Genomic DNA, 20118 nt, shown 5'->3' with positions numbered 1-20118 from the left:
AGTAACAGCACATCTTGGGTCATCCACCTCCAGTTACACTGCATTTTTCTGACAGAAAGGATGTTTTCTTATTTTGTTGAGACTCCATCATATCCTTGATAATTTTCCTTTTTATACTAGTATGTTGGAATCCTCACATACTCTCTCAGACTACGCTCACCTAGAGTTGCAACAAAATGGATCAATGATGGGATGAAAGCAACACACAGACCAAAGTGTTTGTCAAAAAAATGTTCTTCTTTATTAAGGTTCCAAAAAATGTACATAGTTCTTCTGCAATGATACAGAATGTACTGTATTTACAACAAGAAACAAAAATAAGGGAAGATGAATCTATGCAATATTTACAGTGACTCTTAAATAAAAAGGTGTATAAAAAACAGGAAAACAATTCTTCACAAGACAAAAATCAAAGATGACAAAAAAGAACAGTTATTGAAATAAAAAGTGAAAAACAGCACAAGATCTTGTGGACACTTTTTGTGACTGAAGACAGAGAAGAAAATTAAAATTAGTCAAAACCTTTTATTAATACATACCAGGCAAGGGTAAAATGTCAGAGAAACACAGTCCCAGGACACCGCGCTTCATCTGCCTCGAGCGCAGATGTCCTTGTTCTTTTATACCTTTCTAATCTCCTGATCGTTGACCATGTAAGCAAAAAATAGCATCCTGACTCATTGTACTTTTCCAGTTTTTGTAAAGTCATTACCCTAAAGGTATATTTTCTTGTCACACACATCATCAAAAGAAACTTCCAGAAAGTATACATGCTTTTTGTCACGCACGCCAAACACAAACAAGTTTCATCACTCTGTCCTATTTTCTATACACACATGCATTTTGTTCAATTACATCTTTTTATGTTTTCACACTCCTCCCTTTTTGAACAAAAATGATGTGGGCCTATATAATTCTATCTTGAAATGGTTGATGAAGGGGAAGGGGGAGAGAAAATGGAAGAAGCTATACGAGACATGCGCTCATCATGTAGCACATATGCCCTTTCCATAGAGGCGGTAAAGTACTTAGATATTATATAGCGAAACAAAGGGATAATACAACAACCAACCAGGAGGAGGAGACAAAATGTCACAACCAAAGAAATAAAAACAGATCTTATCCATTGTCCCCAGGATCCGAAGGAGGATGCAAACCACTGATCCCAGGGATTTGTAATGCCAGAATTAGTGGAAAGTTCTTTAGAGAGAGCAGTGAGGCCTGCCAATGCACGAGTTATTGATCCATCTGGCGCGGTATTATTTGGAATATATGTACAACAAGCATCACCAAACATAGCACAAACACCTCCCTTTTCGGCAAGTAACATGTCCAAGGCTAGACGATTTTGCCAAGTCATCAGAGAAGTACGATCAAGCTGTTCATGTATGCCTTCAATAGCGTCTTTGGTGAAGTTAAGGAAACGTTGTTGGTTATAATAAAGGTAATTAATCCAGTCTACATTCTTATTAATAGTAATTTGGGGTATGATAGATTCAAAACCGGCTGCGACTTGATCCCTAGCTTTAAATCTGTCTGGGACACCCCTAGGGACTCCAATAGCATCTATGTATACTCCAGGGCCATGTAAGGAGAGGGAGGTAAGGATAGAAGTCTAAAAGGCATAACTAATTGGATTGGAGCACAGGTACCAGACCAATTAGGGGGAAAGGTGGCAAATAATTTGGACCTACGACACATCCACCAAATATCTGATCTAGGAGTGGTTTGGGAGAGAAGAAAGGAAGACAGAACGGTGTTCAGAGAAAAGTTAACCTGAAAAGTTTGAGAACAGAAAGAAAATGGTAATTCTCCTACCCATGTCGTTCCATAAGATTAATTTCCTTCGTGAGTTTGAAACATAGGGGTATCCATGTGACGGGTGGGGAAAAAAGAATAGATAGATTAGAACACTTTGAACTAGAGAGGGGTTTCTTGGAAGTAGTGAATAAATACAGAAGGCAGGGCAACCCCACGGGGTCAGAAATGTTAGATAATGGGAAAGGGACTGTAGCTAAATGGGGACGGGCTGCAGCGCACGCATAACAATGAGAACGATTAACTTGCTTAGCTGAATAGAGAACCCACTGCAACCATCTATTCTGATCCCCATAACCAGTTTCTACTGAAAAAATGGATGAAAAGGTGGAAATATTCATAATCTTAACAGGAGAAAAATCTGAACCAAAAGTTGGGGAGATGGGTGTGTGTGCCAGAGAATGAGGGGTGTTAGTAACAGGATTGTCAATCTTAATTAGAAATCTCCCTAAAGGGTCTGTTCCAGATACATATACCCCTAATACATAAATACCTGAGTTACAATGGTTGTCAGCACATACAATGAGAGGCATGTCCTTTTATGATAGAAAACCGATTTTTCAAACCGTATTTTTGGGCCTCAAAAGGTTGATAACCCCAGTCCTCAGTTCCAGTGTTAGCAAAAACCCATTGCCAGTTGTCGCAGTCACTTCCCCTCATACACACGTATTTGTCAGATCCGGTCCACTGGGCTTGTCGACCAGTCCCACAGTTGATAATAGAGCAGAAATCAAACTGCACTGATGTGGTGATTCCTAACGGGAAAGTCAAGGTGACCAGGGCAGTAGACAAGGGAAAAGAAAAACATAGTAGCACAGCAATCAAGGGTGCCATCTCTTGCAATGTGAGGCGTGAATCCAGGCAGGCAGTCCTTCAACTTTCACGGCGTGTGGTGTGGATAGAAGAATTTGGAATGATCCTCTCCACCTAGGCTGATGCCAGTGTTTCCTCCGAGTATCTCGAACCAGGATCCAGGTGCCCAAAGGAATTGGTAAATCCTTGGAAAGGGGGCTGGTCCTCCAGGCTTGATCAACCTGCTGGTGGATTTCCTTCAACGAGGTTCGCAAACCTGCAAGACTAGAGAGAAAATCATTGGGAGAAAAGGTTTGTTAGTGTGTTTATGAGTCCAGACTCCATCAGAGAGGGACCCTTCTTTGGACCATTTTCTCCTTTCGATATCCGTGGCTGCATTCTGTAAAGAAATAATTTGATTATCAGGGTCCTGGTCATTTCTCTGTTGGAATAAAGAAATTGGTGTGTTATTATATGCAGCCTCTTTAGCAAAGTGGTCAGCTAAATCATTCCCTTTGCTAGCAGGATCCTGTTTTCCTGTGTGAGCTTGACATTTAACAATCGCTAGCTCCGATGGTTTGGTTATAACTTCTAAAAGGGATTCGATCAATTTCTGATGTTGGATGGGTTTGCCAGTACTGATCTTAAGTTGTGCTTAAAAGTTATCTATGCAACATACTTAAACGCGTCTTTTCCTTCATGCTTATTATTAACAAGGAAAACATACGTGCTTGAACCTTTATTCGTATCAAGTGTGCTGACCACTGCGTCACCATGCTCTTCCTTTATAGTACCTAAAATACACAACTTCCATTCATATTACAATTAGACACACATTCATATCACAATTAGACACACATTCATATCACAATTAGACACATTCCGCTTATCGCCAAAAAACTTGTCTCCCTTCTCATGTAATATTATTAAAAGAGTATTTTTCCTTCAAACTTGATCAGGGTTTAAAAGGAAAAATATTTTTGTATATTTACAAGCCTTAAACAAAAGTGGAGACATTCATTTGCGCTAAACCAATTACACAAATCGATAATTATCTTTTTCAGTTTTTAGTTAGAGCTCTCCAGTACTGGTCTTAAATTCCCTTAGTTTCCATAGTGTTCCATGATCATGGCAGACTCCAAAAGCATACCTGGAATCTGTATAAATTGTTACGATCTTCCCTTCGGACAGCTGACATGCTTGAGTGAGTGCTACGAGTTCAGCTGTTTTGTGCACTTAGCTTGATGAAATTTGTTTTGCTTCCAGCAGGCGGTCCCCTTGGACCACTGCGTAACTGGTTGAGGGTGCTCCATTTTTCAATTGTAACATTTGACAAAGTACAGAGTACATTCTGATACTCATAGGGATCCCTTTAATACACTCTATAACACACAAAATCACCCAAACCATTTTCAACACACTTCACCCCAGTATTATTCTATATTTACACTATATTTGGAAACAATGCAGCAAAGGAAACAGAAACAAATGGACTATTAACTCAATACACACGTCACAAGAAAAAAGAAAAGGACAGAAGAAATTTCATGAGAACTACATCCGTGCTTGCTAATACAGCTTCTGTTGTTGCAGCCACAGCACGAAGACACGGAGGAAGTGCTGCGGCCACTGGATCCAGTTTTTTAGAAAAAATAAGTCACCGGTCTTTGTTTATCTCCATGTTGTTGCGAGTACAGAGTTCATAAATCCCTGCTTTTCGTCCACGAACAAAGTGAATGGACGAGAATGATCAGGCAAACCTAGCGCGGGCGCAGATAAAAGAGTAGCTTTGAGGTCACAGAGAGCCTTCTCAGCCAGTTGTTGCAACGGCTGTGCTCTTTCAGTAAAATTTAGAACCCACTGTCTGTAGTAGCCCAGAATACCTAAAACAGACATAACCTGTTGTTTTGTTTAGCTGCAGCTTAACCTTAGAAACTTTATGGCCATTTTCCCACAGAAACAGCAACAATTTCTGGGTGTCTATTGTACAATTTTCTTCCGTCGCGATTTCCATCTACATACTGTTTTCCGGCCAAACGCCGTTTAAATTTACTACTTCCGGCCAGACGCCGTCCAAATTTTTGGGCAAGAGCTTAACCAGAAACACAAAGGGCTTCTCTGTATCCCTGAGGCATGACGGTCCATGTCCATCGGCGGTACCGCGTTTGACGAGATCGGGATGTACGGCGGAGATGCCAGCCTCTGCTTCGGGAGACAAAGGATATTGGGCACGGTGCGGGCGGAAGGAGGATTTCGGGTGGATCACCAGAGGCTCACAATGGGCTATCCTTTGAAACACTACTTTAGTTATTAAATGGTCAGGAGTATCAAAAATACCCGGAGTAACTTGTAACCAGTCTGTTCTTTCAAGGCATTTTTCCACCCATGGTCCTATTTCCCCCCATTTAACAGTGTGTGATTTAGCTAAGGAAAAATATGAGGCACTATTTTGCCAAGATAATATATGTGCTGTGAGCATGTAAAATGAACAGAAGCAGCTGCCTTTGTGGATGAAATAAAAACACAGTAGATGTGAAGGGTTTCGGGGCAAGTACCAGAAGTAAGGAAAGATTCTAGCCAGGTGGTGTCTACTTCTATAGGGAAGTATTGGGCAGTACAGTGTAAAATGTCAGGGGCCTGTAAATTGGGAAAAAACAAGGGGAAAAAGAGTGTAGGGCTTTGAGGAGAATGGTGTGTGGGGAAATATCTAAAGTCCATGCTGCAAAAGAGGGTTTGGGATAAGGGGTAATTTGACACAACAACTTGGGGGTTGAACAGAAAAAACAAAGCTGATTCAAACTTGAAAAAGGTGAGGTTGTCCAGAAGCAGTAAGCACAGTAACAGTTTCGTTCGAAGCAGGGACCTTTGCCAGCAAGCGAGTGGCACCAGTATCGATTAAGAAAACAGTCTCAGTGCCATCAACGAACAATGTCAGTAAAGGATCAGTCTCTGAATTATGAGTGAGCAAAGGTAGTTGAAAAGAGTGGCTGGAGGTCCCAGCGTTTTCCTATGGCCAGTATTGTTAGTCAAGGGTGTCAGAGGAAACAGGTGGAATAAGGGGAGGTGGGGGCTGTTGCTGTCTGTGAGGGCACTCCCGACGAAAATGTCCAGTTTCACCACAGGCGTAACAAGAGTAGGAATTAACATTGGGATTAAAGGGAGAGGGAATAAAAGGATTCTTAGTGTGGTCAACAGGAGGAGCTCTAAAACCACCTTGTCCTCTTCCTCGTCCTCGTCCCCTTCTTTTTCCTCGTCTCCTTCCTCTAAAGCCATATCCTCGACCTTGGTCAGGAGCATTCCTGGTATAATAGTTCATCTGTGCTGCCAATAATTTGGCATGAGAGTTCGATTCGGCCTGTTCAGCATGTCGTTTGACTTCATCAAACGTGGCACTTTCCCACTCAATACAGGAAGTGCAGACCTTGTTTTGTATATCAAAGCGCAAACCGGAAACAAAAGGTGGAACTGCAGCTCGGGTGCGGTCATCAGCATTTCCCAAGCCCGAGTGATTAGCCATAAGGTCTTGAATCCTATGTGCCCATTCATCAACCGTCTCGTCTTTCTTTTGTTTTGCAGCAGAAATAAGGGACCAGTCCGTTCCTTTTTTATATTTTTCTGCAATATTTTGTCTCAACGCCTCCCATTGTGGGTTAAATTCGCCTTCTCCACCTATCCCCTGTCCTCGAGTTAAAGCTGGGTTCCATACCCATGGAATGTCATTGCGGACACCCCTGCTAACAGTGGCCCATGTGGTCCCAAACTTTCGACGAAGTACCTGGGTCCATTCAGCAGCATTAGGCTTATACATGCTATCTAACTGATCAAGTTGTTCAACAAATTTTAGTCCTCCTACTTCCTTTGGATCTGGAAGTGCATTCACGACATCTTTTAGTTCTTGGATGTCCCAATTCCGATTTATCATAACTGTTGTGGGATTTTGGGGTCCAGCTGGATGGGCAGGGTTATAATGGGGATTGGGAACTTCTATTAAAGGGCAAGTAAGTGAAGGTGAAGGATTAGAGGAGAAAAAAGTTGGAGCTGGTTTGTGAGTGGAGGTTTGACTTCGAGTGCATTTGGAGACGGGGGTTTGTCTAGTACAGGGTGGGTCATCACGATGGGTTGAGGGGTCATAGTGATCTGTGCCTGGGGAATCATCAGGGGAAACTTCTGCTAGTTGTAGTGCAGGGGGGGGCAATCGGAATGGGGAATAGAGGAGGGGATAATAGAGGTGTCTGAGGTCGGTTCTGAGGAGGGGAAAAAAATAATAGGATAAATCTAAACCTGTCTTCTTTTCTATAAATTTTCTAGGAGACCCATTTTTACGGGGCGTCTGTTGATCCTCCGAAAATAATCCCTCCAGCACTAATGATTTTGATCCCCCTGTGCGGCGATTAACAGGCTTACTGTTATAAGTTCCCATTTTGTTCCCTTGCCCTCCCGGGTTCTGTATTTAATTTTCCAACTATATACTGATTCGCCTAATCCTTTGTACGTATGAATCAGCAAGGCATTAAGTGTGCCACTCACTAAACCTAAACTGTTCCCTTCTTAGTTCCAAGGGGAGACACCTAACTATCAACTGATCCAGTTCCCAGGAGAACACGGTTTTGTTGCTTCTTCCGTATGTAGATTTATTTATTCCTTCCTAACAGCAATCCTGCAATCTGTGCTCTTTTCGGTTTATATTTCCATACCACCCCGTTACTCGTCCCGTTAGCCTGTCCGCTCACATCCCCGGATTCCAGCTCAGGTGACTTCGTGTCCGATTCGGTTCAAGTCTCCATCACCTTAAGCAACCCGTTGAGATATGAGTATGACTAGACGGTCAACAGGAAACTCGCCCTCCCGTTATTTAGAAAATAAAAAATATTCGGAAATCCCCCGGTGCTTACCCCAGCCTGGAAGTGTGCAAGCTCTGTCTGGAAATCCGTTCAGTCACCGTGGATGTAGCAAAGAGGAGACCAGGGGCTCCTCACGCAAGAACTGTTTCAGGACAGGGCAGTCCTAACTTTTGCCGGAGCTGCATGCTCTGCTGCCGGATATCTCAAGTTAACGGCAGTCCGCTGGTAAGACGGATCACTGAAATGGTCTCGCTGGAGGAGTCGACCGGCCGTCTCTTGCCCCACGTTGGGCGCCAAAAACTGTGGACACTTTTTGTGACTGAAGACAGAGAAGAAAATTAAAATTAGTCAAAACCTTTTATTAATACATACCAGGCAAGGGTAAAATGTCAGAGAAACACAGTCCCAGGACACCGCGCTTCATCTGCCTCGAGCGCAGATGTCCTTGTTCTTTTATACCTTTCTAATCTCCTGATCGTTGACCATGTAAGCAAAAAATAGCATCCTGACTCATTGTACTTTTCCAGTTTTTGTAAAGTCATTACCCTAAAGGTATATTTTCTTGTCACACACATCATCAAAAGAAACTTCCAGAAAGTATACATGCTTTTTGTCACGCACGCCAAACACAAACAAGTTTCATCACTCTGTCCTATTTTCTATACACACATGCATTTTGTTCAATTACATCTTTTTATGTTTTCACAATCTAAATAAAGGAAAAAAACAGTAATAATTATTTACATGTAATGCTTCCTATAGCTGTTCCGCAACACTTGCTCTGCAGTTATTCTTTCTAAAAGCAGATGGTTGAAAGATGTCCCCTGCTGGTCTTGTTATAGGTTTATATGGTACTAACTGGCCAATCTTCTTTCACATCTGCCTGGCACAGCCAATTAGTGAGGCTATCACAACATCTACCTTACCTTACCCTCTCTTGTAGGTGAATGCCAACTACATTACAAATCCTCTTCAATCACTTGTGTGTGTAAGTTAAGCCACCTGCAGGCATATGTGCATGTGCATCTGTCTTTCCAGTAACTTCCTAAACTCTCTCTTAGACCTTAACTCTCTTACAACTCTCTCTACATGACTGATGTTTGTGCTCTCTTTTCTGCCAGTAACCTCTGTGACACAAGTGAACTAATGGGACGTCCTTCTCTCTGCAGCCACAAAGTAACACTGGGTACATACATAGGTACATACAGCTCACTTTGGTCTTGTCAAAGCAGCAACTGACCAAACATTCCCCCATTCAGATTGTGACTTCATGATGCTGCTCAGCCATTCTTTCCGGGAGCCTTTTTAAACTTACCTCACAGGTAAGCGATAACTAAGTTAGAAATAGTTATAATACTTGACAAATCAAACAATGTGATATGACCTATCTTAAGCAGTTCTCAAGTGCTTCTACCATCAGCCCTGTAACCACTGCTACTATCACCAATTAGCCCCCTTTGTAGTCCTTGTAATACAAACGTACCACCTCAGTAAGAAACTTCCTTGCATTAGTTTCTCCATCACCACTGCAGAGAATGAGGGTGCACTGTATAGAATGGTCCGTGAATCCTGGATCAGTAACAAAATGTTGTGCTGAAAGCTCTAATTTTACACAGATCTGTTTGGCTCTGGAGGTCATCAATGATCTTAATTTTACATCAATGGAATTGGCTCCAGCAGACCCCCGGGACCCTGTGTTAGAACATAGCGGGTTGGAAAATGACTGACTAACTGACTGTTAAAGTCCTTAATACGATTATTAAATACCTGCTGTATTAATTAATTGCCTAATTCACTTTCTGTCCCTTTCCTGAACTGCTTATCCCACTACAGAAAAAAAGATATTCAGATATCCAGGTAGCATTGTGGTCAAGACAGAAACCAACACTGTTTGGAATTCTACTTCATTGTAGGTGCGCACACACATGCATGCACACACACACACATATATATTTACTCACACTATAAGGCATGTGTATTGTGGAAGAAACTGTACAGGCCATTCCTTCTGGGTGTCCAGTTCTCCCTTTACATTGAGGAAAACAAGTACAGGCAGGAGGAAGCGTCTTCTTTTATTTTCTATGTCTTGCAAGGGTAACACTCAAATCAGCAAAGCAGTAAAATGAAAGTGTTACAAAGAGGTTTTCACGCTGCATCCTTTTATACACTCCAAAATTAAATCTTTAGTTCTTACTCATAACATAAGCTCTAATACCACTGGTTACACCTAGTTGCTAACAGGACATGACAGAACAGAGTTACCTTAAATGTCTTAACATTTTTAATTGCAAGTTCGGTTAGTATGTGCAGAAATGAACTTATTAGATGTTGCAGTTTCTTTCGTACAGAGGACACAGCTTCTTCCCAAGCTTACTACAAGCTTCTTCTTGTTTATGTAGACCTGACAGAACCCTGCAAAGGGTGTAAACTAACTTGACCAGAAGAAATTCTGCAATTGTTTCTTAAGTAAAGACTTGATGAATGCTTCCTGCTACAGGTTACCACTTTTGAAGCAGTTTTCAGCAAGAAATTCCTGTGACATTTAATGGTATATTAATGCATTTAAAATGTATATTTTGCTTAAACTTATAGCAACTTTAACCTATAAACATAAGCTCAGAAGAGTACAGACTCAGCATAAACCCAGTAAGCAATGCACCTGTTTTTTCTTGTCTGGTCGACACACCCATATTACATGCCAGGGGCACACCAAACCGGTTGTCCAAATTGAACTTCTACGGTACAAGTTTGAAATTATTTCAATACTCTGTCCAAATAAGGATTGTAGGAGATAGAGCCCATCCTGTAACTAAAGGGTATAAAACAGGACACAAAATTAGGCAGGACACCAGTCCATCCCATGGTACCCGCAAAGTTACTCATTTGCGAAGTCTATAATTGCAAATTAACCTAGTGAACATGTCTTTAAGATATGTGAGGGAAAATATCAGACTAGCGTGAAGAAAACACAAACTCAACACAAAAGTTAAGAAAAGTCAGGGCATTGAAATTTGAATCTGTTCGCTGCAGCTGTGCCTCACTACCACTAGAGAATGAGCCACAATGACACACGTTACACACAGCTCTATATTTTATAGCATTTACTATTAAAATGGATCCCATAATTCATATTTCAGGTGTACTGTTTTCTGAGAGTATTTTAAATGAGAGGTTATGATTTGCCTGACTAAAATTTAAAAACAGTCGTGCCTATTCTTGCCAACAAACCAGTTCACATTTTATCACTTGAGGAGATGCCCTGACTTGCCTTAAGGCGGGCTCTTTATCTTAGTTTTTGTAACTCCTTCAGGCGACTTCTCCTTCTTTTACTAACAGGCTTATAAATCAGCACAGAGCCTCTGTGCTGAAATAGACATAGGTTCTTTTTCTTTTGGCTGCTCCCATTTAGGGGTCTCCTCTGCCACTTCCAGCTCTGCTTCCTGTCTTTTGTCAGTGCCACAGCTTCCAAAACCTACAACACAGCTGGTCTCACTACCATTTTATAGACCTTCCCTTTCACTCTTGCAAATATTCTTCTATCACAACTCACTCCTTTCACTCTTCTCCACCCAGTCCACTCTGCCATTGCTTTGAACTGTTGAACCCAAGTATTTAAATTTGTCTACCTTCACCACCTTTGCTCCTTGCAGTCACACCCTTACACCACCTTCCTTCTACACACACGTACTCCATCTTATGCCTACTGACTTTCATTCCCCTTCTATCTACTATAAGGGGTGGAATTACAGTGTGTAGAGTATTATTAGTAGACAGGAACAGTACTGGCTTCAGATTTCATTGGGCATGTGCCACTTCCTGATCTGTTTAATAGAATAAGCGCCATTATTATTTTACCTTAAACAGTGAAGGCAGAAGAACAGGAGCTGAGAAAACCACCAGAATTAAAGGTACCAAAGTATTTTATTTTCTTTGAGATTGTCATTGGCCTTTTATTATAATTACTTACATTGTGTATATTTTGTGCTCATTACATGGTTACATAAGATAAAGCTGACTGATTGGATGTTGTTGTTACTGTAAGTTTATATATTAGCTACGTTTCTTCCTATTCTCCAACTGAAATATATGCTATTGGAATAAACATTTTAGAGAGCACCAGGATGGGAGACAAAGACACACCTAAAGTTATTAATTTAACCTTTAAGCGATTTGGTCTCTTTATTGTTTTATCACCTTTAATGCTCAGGTGAACTTCTCTATTCTCAGTGAATTGGGAATGCCACAAAATAAATTCACAACCTTTTTACCAAGATAAGTCTTAGCTTTCTTCATTGTATTCCACTTAAGTTTGTTTAAATCAGTGATTCACAAAGTGTGTGAGCAGCAAAGTCACTTTGTAAAGGCAGCAATGATGAATACCAAACCAAGAAAACACACATAGTAACAGAGGAGTTAATTCTCTCCTTCTCTTATCCCAGCCTTAGATATGGTATCTGGGCTGGATGAGACTAGTGCCTCAAAAGTAAAGATTATCCCACCGTCAAATGAAAAGACGCATAAATGATATTTAAAATGACTTGGAAGAACAACTCATTGAAAAACAAAAAGACTCATGTTTCGCCTTAAAAGTTGATGAGCCACACCCAGAAATAGGTCATCAAGCACCTGGAGCACTTCTGGGTGCATTATAGAAGGAGCCAGCAGCCACTACTCCAGGAGCCAGAGTTGGGAGAAGGAATACTATGCTTGCTGGGTGAGAGAAAGAAAGAAAGAAAGAAAGAAAGAAAGAAAGAAAGAAAGAAAGAAAGAAAGAAAGAAAGAAAGAGAAAAGGGAGAAGAAAGAAAACAGAGAAAAGAGTATGTTTGTGCTTGTTGGGGCACTGAAATTGTAAATAAATCATGTGTGCTTGGACTTGTGCCTCCTGCGTCTGTTTGCGTTGGGTTATAGTGCTCCCTATTGCCCACAACTCCATTAAGCAGCGAATGAAGACATCTCTTCCCTGCTCTGTTGCATTTTCATCCTATAAAACAGTAGACATCTTTATTAAAAATCGTTTTCCACATGTTGCAAGAGCATTATATTCAATTTTCAGAATTTGCTTCTTCTTTCCTTGTGTAGACAGTCTATAATGCCACACATCTTTTTGCCTGAAGCACCTTCCCTGACATTAAAAACCAATAATAGCTTTGGTGTGTATTTGTCGACAAAAGACATACATTTTGGCTCTAGTTTCAAAGCAGTTATCCTCTGGAACCCTTCTTTACCTGTAAAACACATCATAAAAGGCTTCAACAAAAACACACACACAGTAGTAAACATCAACAAACACAGGCAACTGTGTAGAACTAAAGTGAAGAGTGAACCATTAGCCTGTTTGTTATGTCTTTGTCATTTAGGTTAATATTGATGATGTAATAGTATCAACTGATTAAGGTGTCTGCAAGAACATATTTAAATAAACAGCCAGGATATTTGCTTTACCACTGCTCCGGGGTGGTAACATACCAATGTCTAAACAGTAGTTTATAGATTATTTAATTGGTAATATTTTTACTGTTTATGTTTAATTGGTAATATTTCTACTGTTTAATTTGCATTAGCCCTGTTTAATGAATTTAGGAACAAATATTGAAATATGGGTGACATGGTGGCGCAGTTGTAGCCCATATCAGTATGGAGACAGGGGTTTGTTTCCTGGGTGTTCCTTGCATGGAGTTTGCATGTTTTCACCATTCCCGTGTTAGTTTCTTTTGGGTGCGCCGGTTTCCTCCCACAGTCCAAAGAAATGCAGGGTAGGTGAAATGGCACTGCTAACTGGGCTCGTGTGTGTGTTCTGCAATTCAGAGATTGTTCCAGCCTTGTGCTCTAGAATGGCTGGGATACAATTCAGCTACCCCACGACCCTGGCATAGATAAGCTGGTTAGGAAGAAGATTATGTTGTAATATTGATAATATTTATCTGTCAGCATTAAAAAAAGGGTAGAACAAAAACATCTTACCTGTAATAAGGTAAACAGGGCTGATCATATTTCCTTCAGTTCTGAAGCTGATGGGCACTGATTGACAACATCCTGTCTCCGTATTGAAAATGTCTTAGTCATTACACCAAAATGCTTAAAAAAATTTTTGGTAAAACCAAACAGGCTCTCTATGCACACAGTCAATATTTAAATATATTTCAATATAAGTATATTATTATGTAAGAACAAAAAAATACCAGTATTAGACAATGTAGTATTTTAAACTATAAAAAATGTCACTACATGTTTAAATCTTAAGTCTGCTGCAAATATAAGAACTGACATCTTCAACTGTTGAGAGTCAAACACACCTTTTAAAGTTTTACCAAAAAAATCCTCTGTTCTGACCATCTGCCTCCCGTGAAAATTCATTGTTAGCATTTGCTCAACAACGCATATTGCCACAAACCATCGGTAACCCAGAGCACTTTCCTTATTTTACATATTACTAATCAACTAATGCTTACTGGTAATCAAACAATATACTTATTGTATGATTTAAGGAATGTGTTGATTAAGGCAAGCCCAAACGTTTCAAGACACACGTACACTAACCGACAATGCCTTTGTGCTTCTGCGAGAATTAAAAAGAGAAGAGTGAGAAAATGTATAACGACTTTCTAATGTGCATATATGTACATGAGATATTAACTTAACTTTCCCTGAGGCAGCCAGCTCCTTTCTAAATGTGCGGCAGTTTTGAATTATTTCACCTGCATACAATAGTGTAAAACTGACGTAAATGTGTTCAAGTCTGCATGTACACACATGCCCATTGTTCTATGCGTGCAAAACAGAACTGCACTTGAATAAACGAAGTTGATTTTACCAGTTTTTCTGCCTCACTCAGCGCTGACCGTGCAACGTGGCTGCAGAGAACTTAAACATCTCGGCACATCCACATAAAAACAACAAGGGGTGAGCTTTCTTGAAGGCTTTTACTGCCTCGTTGTAAACTGAAATATATACAAAAGAAACCTACAGGTATATACAGGTGTACAACCAAAGACAATAAAAAATGATTTACAAAACAACACATAGCAGAGAGTATACATTAAACAATGAAGCTTTAAACGACACTTACAAGGCGAGAGTGATTTCTATGAGGGGCCAAACAGGCCATAAATCATATATTTCTGTGTGTAATCTATTGGTTTACGTATCAACACTATTGGTTTATGAATATTTACTATCGGTTTGCGTGCATACTTAATTGGTTTGCGTGCGTATAATACTGGTTTCATTCATATGAACTATATTGGTTCGTGTCCGTATATTATCGGTTTGTGCGTGAACTATATCTGTTTGTATATGCATAGCACTGGTTTGCATATGAACTATATTGATTCGCGTGTGTATATCAGTGGTTCCAGTACGTTTGTTATTGGTTTTCGGTTGTATGTTATCGGTTTGCGTATGAACTATATTGGCTTGCGTTCTGTGCCGGTCTAACGATGGATTTGTGTATGCACTATATTGGTTTCATGCACGTCTTATACTGGTTTCATGTGGGTAACATATCGGTTTTGCGCTTGAACTCTATTGGTTGTATGTGTGTGCCATGTCGGTTTCTCGTACGAAACATACTGGTTTGCGAACGAACACTATTGCAACTCTGTGTATGAACTATATCGGTTCTGCGTACGAACTATATTGGTTGTTCACGTGATCTTCAGTGAAAATGGGCGGGGCAAGAAACAGGAACTCAGGGGCCGGTAGTGTCATGGAGCGTGTAGAGAAGCTGACAGGAGACGGATCTGGGCTTACTTTAAACAGTGCAGTATTTTTTTCCACACAATAGGTTTGGGAAAGGACTTGGTGGTAATTATTACTATTTAATAGAATCTGCCATTGAGTGTTTAATGAACACAAAGCTGAAGTTAAGTACGTATTTGGTCGTCTTTTTATTCGCTTCCAGCTACATGCTCGCTTGCAACCCACGGACTGTACTTTTTCACACAGCTTTTGCAAGCTAGTTACTTATTCTAAAGGCAAAATATTCTACATTTACGACTGACGCCTTTATCCAGTATAACATTTAGTTACTACTGGTTACATTTCTTATGCCCAACGATCCCGCACCGTGCCGCCTATTCAGGTGAAGTGACATGCTCATGGTCACACAGTGTCACTATCAGGACTTTAACCGAGAAATGTAGGATTTAGAGGGCAAAGCCCTTACCACAATGCCCCAATGCTTGCACATCTGCAATGTGTATATTATTTGACATAATATAATCTTGTCCAGGACAGATTCCTTTGTTAAAGTTGAGTGTAGCATTTTCAACCCGTTCAAGAGCTAAATCTGGGATATTTATTCTTTCAAATAATGTATCAGTTTGCAGATTAATGTACACGCTGTATAATATTTTACCATGCACTTAACATTGAAGAAGAAGCTGGTTTGTGAATAAGTAGCTGACTACAAGCATATGTGTAGCTAGGAGTGAATAAAAAGCCACCTGAATGTGTACCTAACTTAAGTCCCGTGATCATTTCAGATGTTAAACGTTAATCATCACCAAGCCCTTTCACAAACATTAAGTGGCATACAAAAGTATTCAATCCCCTTGAAAGTCATAATTTTCTGCAAGACAAAAGATTTATACACATTTATTCATTCAGTATTTTTCTTATGCTGTGACAAAACATTTCCAAAGACAAAATAAACCATTTTCTGTAGACGTTTAACTGAAGAAGAAAAACTCCAAAGTTAATGTTTGCATAGGTATTTAAACCTTTGTGCTTTGGAAGCTCCATCATTACACCAATGACAAATTAATTACAAAGGTGACAGTCGTTTAACAGTCATAATTAAACATGATGAGGTGCTACTTGTGAGTCCTTTCTGTCTCTCTGGATATAAACAGCCCCCTTTGTAAGGGCCGTAATCTTTGGTGGACAGTCACTGCAAAAATTAAAACAAAGGAGCATTCTACTGATGTGAGAAACAAAGTTATTGAAATGCACAAGACTGGGAATGACTATAAAAATATCAAAAGAGTTTGAATGTCCCATTGCGCACTGTTGCATTCATCACCAGAAAGTGGAAGGTTCATCAAAGTACACAGACTCTGACTAGAACAGGCTGTCCCTCAAAACTCAACATCAGAGTGAGACATCAACTGGTGAGAGAGGCGACTAGAAATCCAACTGTCACTCTCAGATGTCTGCGACGATCTTTAGCTGGAGTAAAGGTGCTGGGGTCCACAATTTCAAGAGTTCTCCATAAAACAGGCTTCTATGGGGGGGTAGCATGAAAGAAGCCATTCCTTAAGAAGGTCCACATAAAACAATGTATGGCGTTTGCCACAAAGCATGAGAAAGACCCAGTTAAAATGTGGGAGAAGGTTTTATGGTCATATGAGACCAAAATAGAAGTTTTTGGACAGACGTAAGAGGTATGTGAAGTGTAACACTAACATTGTCCAGGCCTCAAGAAACAACATTCCTACAGTGGAATATGGTGGTGGCAGTCTCATGCTATGGGGATGTTTTTCATGTGCTGGGTCTGACAATCTTGTCAGAGTTGAAGGGACAATGGATGGACACATATACTGCACAATTTTGCAAGAGAACTTGTTCCAGTCTGCTATGAAAGCTCAGGAGAAGATTCATCTTTCAACATGATAATGACCTTAAGCATTAGGACAATGTGACACTGGGATAGCTCAAAAACAGAAAGGTGAATGTTTTGGAGAGGCCAAGTAAAATGCCCTAAGCTTAACCTTGTTGAGAATCTGTGCAACTGTTTGAAAACTGCTGTTCAGAGGTGCCATCTCACCGACATAGAGGGTCTCTAGAAATCCTGCCAAGAAGAAAGGGGCAGAATCACTCCTGAGCAGTGTGCAGAACTGGGGCCTACTTACAAAAGAACGAAGGCTGTTACGGCAGCAAAAGGGTTCTTGACAAAGTATGAATGTGTTGGGCTTGAATACTTAATGCAAACATCAACTTTGGAGTTTTTCTTCTTCAGTTAAATATCTACAGAAAATGGTTTATTTAGAAATGTATTGGTACAGCACAAGAGTTCACATTAAAAAAAATGAATAAATAAACGTGGAAAAATCTTTTGTCATACAGAAAATTAGGATGACTTTTAAAGTGATTGAATACTTTTGCATGTCACTGTTTGTTTCTGAAAGGGCTTGGTGGTTATTATTTTTAACAGTATTTTCCCGTAATTCTGAAATATTCACGGGGCTGACGTGAGGTACTCATTCTGCTGGCTTTTTATTCAATCCTAGCTACATCCAGTATATGCTTGCAGTCAGCTACTTATTCATACAGCTTTTGCACACCAGCTTCTTATTCTAACAGCATGGCAAAATATTCTACAGCATGTACATTAATCAGGATCATTACAAACCGATCAATTATTTGAAAAAATAAATATTCCACATTTTGGTTCTGCACAGGTCAAAAATGTTAAACACAACTTTAATTTAACAAAGGAATCTGTCTTGTCACAAAACTGTGAAAATTAAGGTGGCTGAACGTGATTTAACACTTTACAGTGCCCATGATAGCACAGTAAATCCTATTTATCAGATATTGGAGTGGAAATACGCAGGTACTCGTACCTGGCAGGGCAAAAATCGGCTGCATCTTAAAAAACGCATATGCCTTGTCACAAAACTGTGAAAGGTAAGGTGGCCCAATATGATGTAACTCACATATACTGGTCCTAAATATGGAACATTTAGCTTTTCAAAGAATGGACACGATCATATCATGTCAAATAATATGCACGTTGCAGATGTGCAAGCAGTGGGGCATTGTGGTTAGGGCTTTGTCCTCTAAACCCTACATTTGTCGGTTCAAGTCCTGATAGTGACACTGTGTGACCATGAGCATGTCACTTCACCTGTCTAGGCGGCACGGTGCGGGATCGCTGAGCATCAGAAATGTAACCAGTAGTAACTAAATGTTATACTGGATAAAGGCGTCAGTCGTAAATGTAGAATATTTTGCCTTTAGAATAAGTAACTAGTTTGCAAAAGCTGTGTGAAAAAGTACAGTCGCGGGTTGCAAGCGAGCATGTAGCTGGAAGTGAATGAAAAGACGACCAAATACGTACTTAACTTCAGCTTTGTGTTCATTACACACTTAATGGCTGATTCTATTAAATAGTAATAATTACCACCAAGTCCTTTCCCAAACCTATCGTGTGGAAAAAAATACGGCGCTGTTTAAAGTAAGCCCAGATCCGTCTCCTGTCAGCTTCTCTACACGCTCCATGACACTACCGGCCCCTGAGTGCCTGTTTCTTGCCCCGCCCATTTCCACTGAAGATCACGTGAACAACCAATATAGTTCGCACGCAGAACCGATATAGTTCATACACAACATTCCGATAGTGTGCGTTTGCAAACCAGTATGTTTCATATGCAAAACCGATATAGTGCACACATAAATCCAGCATGTTACTTTCACAAAGCCGGCATAGTACGCACACATAAAACCGGTAGAAGACTGACAAGGACTCAATGTAGTGCATACACAAAACCAATAGCGTTCATATGCGAAACCGATATATTACCCACGTGAAACCAGTATAGTGCATATGAAAAACCAGTGCTATACGTAAGCAAACCAGTAGTATACGAACACAAACCAATATAGTTGATACGCAAACCGATTGCATACGCACGCAAACCAATGCAATTCCTTCACAAACCGATAGCAAACGCACGTGAACCAGTAATAAAGTTCAATTCAATATAGTTCATATGCAAACCAGTGCTATGCATATACAAACCGATATAGTTCACGCACAAACCGATAATATACGGACACGAACCAATATGGTTCATATGAAGGAAACCAGTATTGTTTGCACGCAAACCAATTAAGTATGCACGCAAACCGATAGTAATCATCCATAAACCAATAATGTTCATGCGTAAACCAATACTTTACGTACAAAAATATATGATTTTTGGCCTGTTTGGCCCCTCATAGATTTCCACTGTTGGATCAAGACAAAGACAAGCGCGTAGACAGAGGATCAAATTGCTGCGTACCACAACTAATCAGACCCAGGGGTTTATATTCCCTAAAGATACGCTTCGGACGTTAGACACATGAGATGTATTGTACTCGAATGATTATTATGGGACCTACAGACTTTACGTGAGTTTCATAGACATTTTATGGCACCAACTGTGAGTGTGGGACGAGACTGACAGGTGTGTTAATAAATGACAAGACAAAGGGGGAGCACAGCTCAACAAATAACAGCTAACAACATGTGGGACAGAACACTAGTGATACCACAAACATAGGAAAATTAAGCACATTTTGTCGTACCATCTACACTTAGTTTATTTTAAAAATGTAAGTTATGAGAACACAAAACTGGATGTGGGAAAGAAAACTTAGCCTTATCGAGTAAAGTTATGTTTTTTTGATGAGTATCTTTTACTTTCACAAATAACCACTTTACAGTGAAGAGGTTTTGACCAATGTTCTTAGAACTCGGGTTCAGGTTTACAACTCAGAAACGGAGTGAAATCTGGCTTGGTGTGGAGAGGGAGTACCCACTCATAGGACAGAAGGCTGTAACACTGGATTTTCAACTGTTGCCTCACTGAAAACAAGTCACAGATCAACATTGAACACCACTTGAGAGTGGCAGTTTCAAGTCTGCAGCCCTGTTTTGACAAGATGTGCAATGCAAAA

The 20118-nt window shown here is 40.2% G+C and overlaps 1 protein-coding gene across 3 annotated transcripts in view; it reads left to right on the top strand.

The window, feature by feature from the left end:
• Positions 1 to 10858: 10858 nt before the first annotated feature.
• LOC114652763 (uncharacterized) overlaps positions 10859 to 20118 on the top strand; it is a 363527-nt gene continuing 354267 nt past the window's right edge. For 2 of the 3 annotated variants that reach the window (XM_051927768.1, XM_051927767.1), the window contains exon 1: positions 10859 to 11359. The gene's annotated coding sequence lies outside the window, so the exon portion shown is untranslated. The remainder of the gene's footprint in view (positions 11360 to 20118) is intronic. The other variant, XM_051927766.1, reaches the window with a different exon arrangement.

The sequence above is a fragment of the Erpetoichthys calabaricus genome, chromosome 5 (assembly GCF_900747795.2).
Source record: "Erpetoichthys calabaricus chromosome 5, fErpCal1.3, whole genome shotgun sequence".
Lineage (NCBI taxonomy): Eukaryota > Metazoa > Chordata > Cladistia > Polypteriformes > Polypteridae > Erpetoichthys > Erpetoichthys calabaricus.
This window is presented reverse-complemented; position numbering and strand designations above follow the sequence as displayed.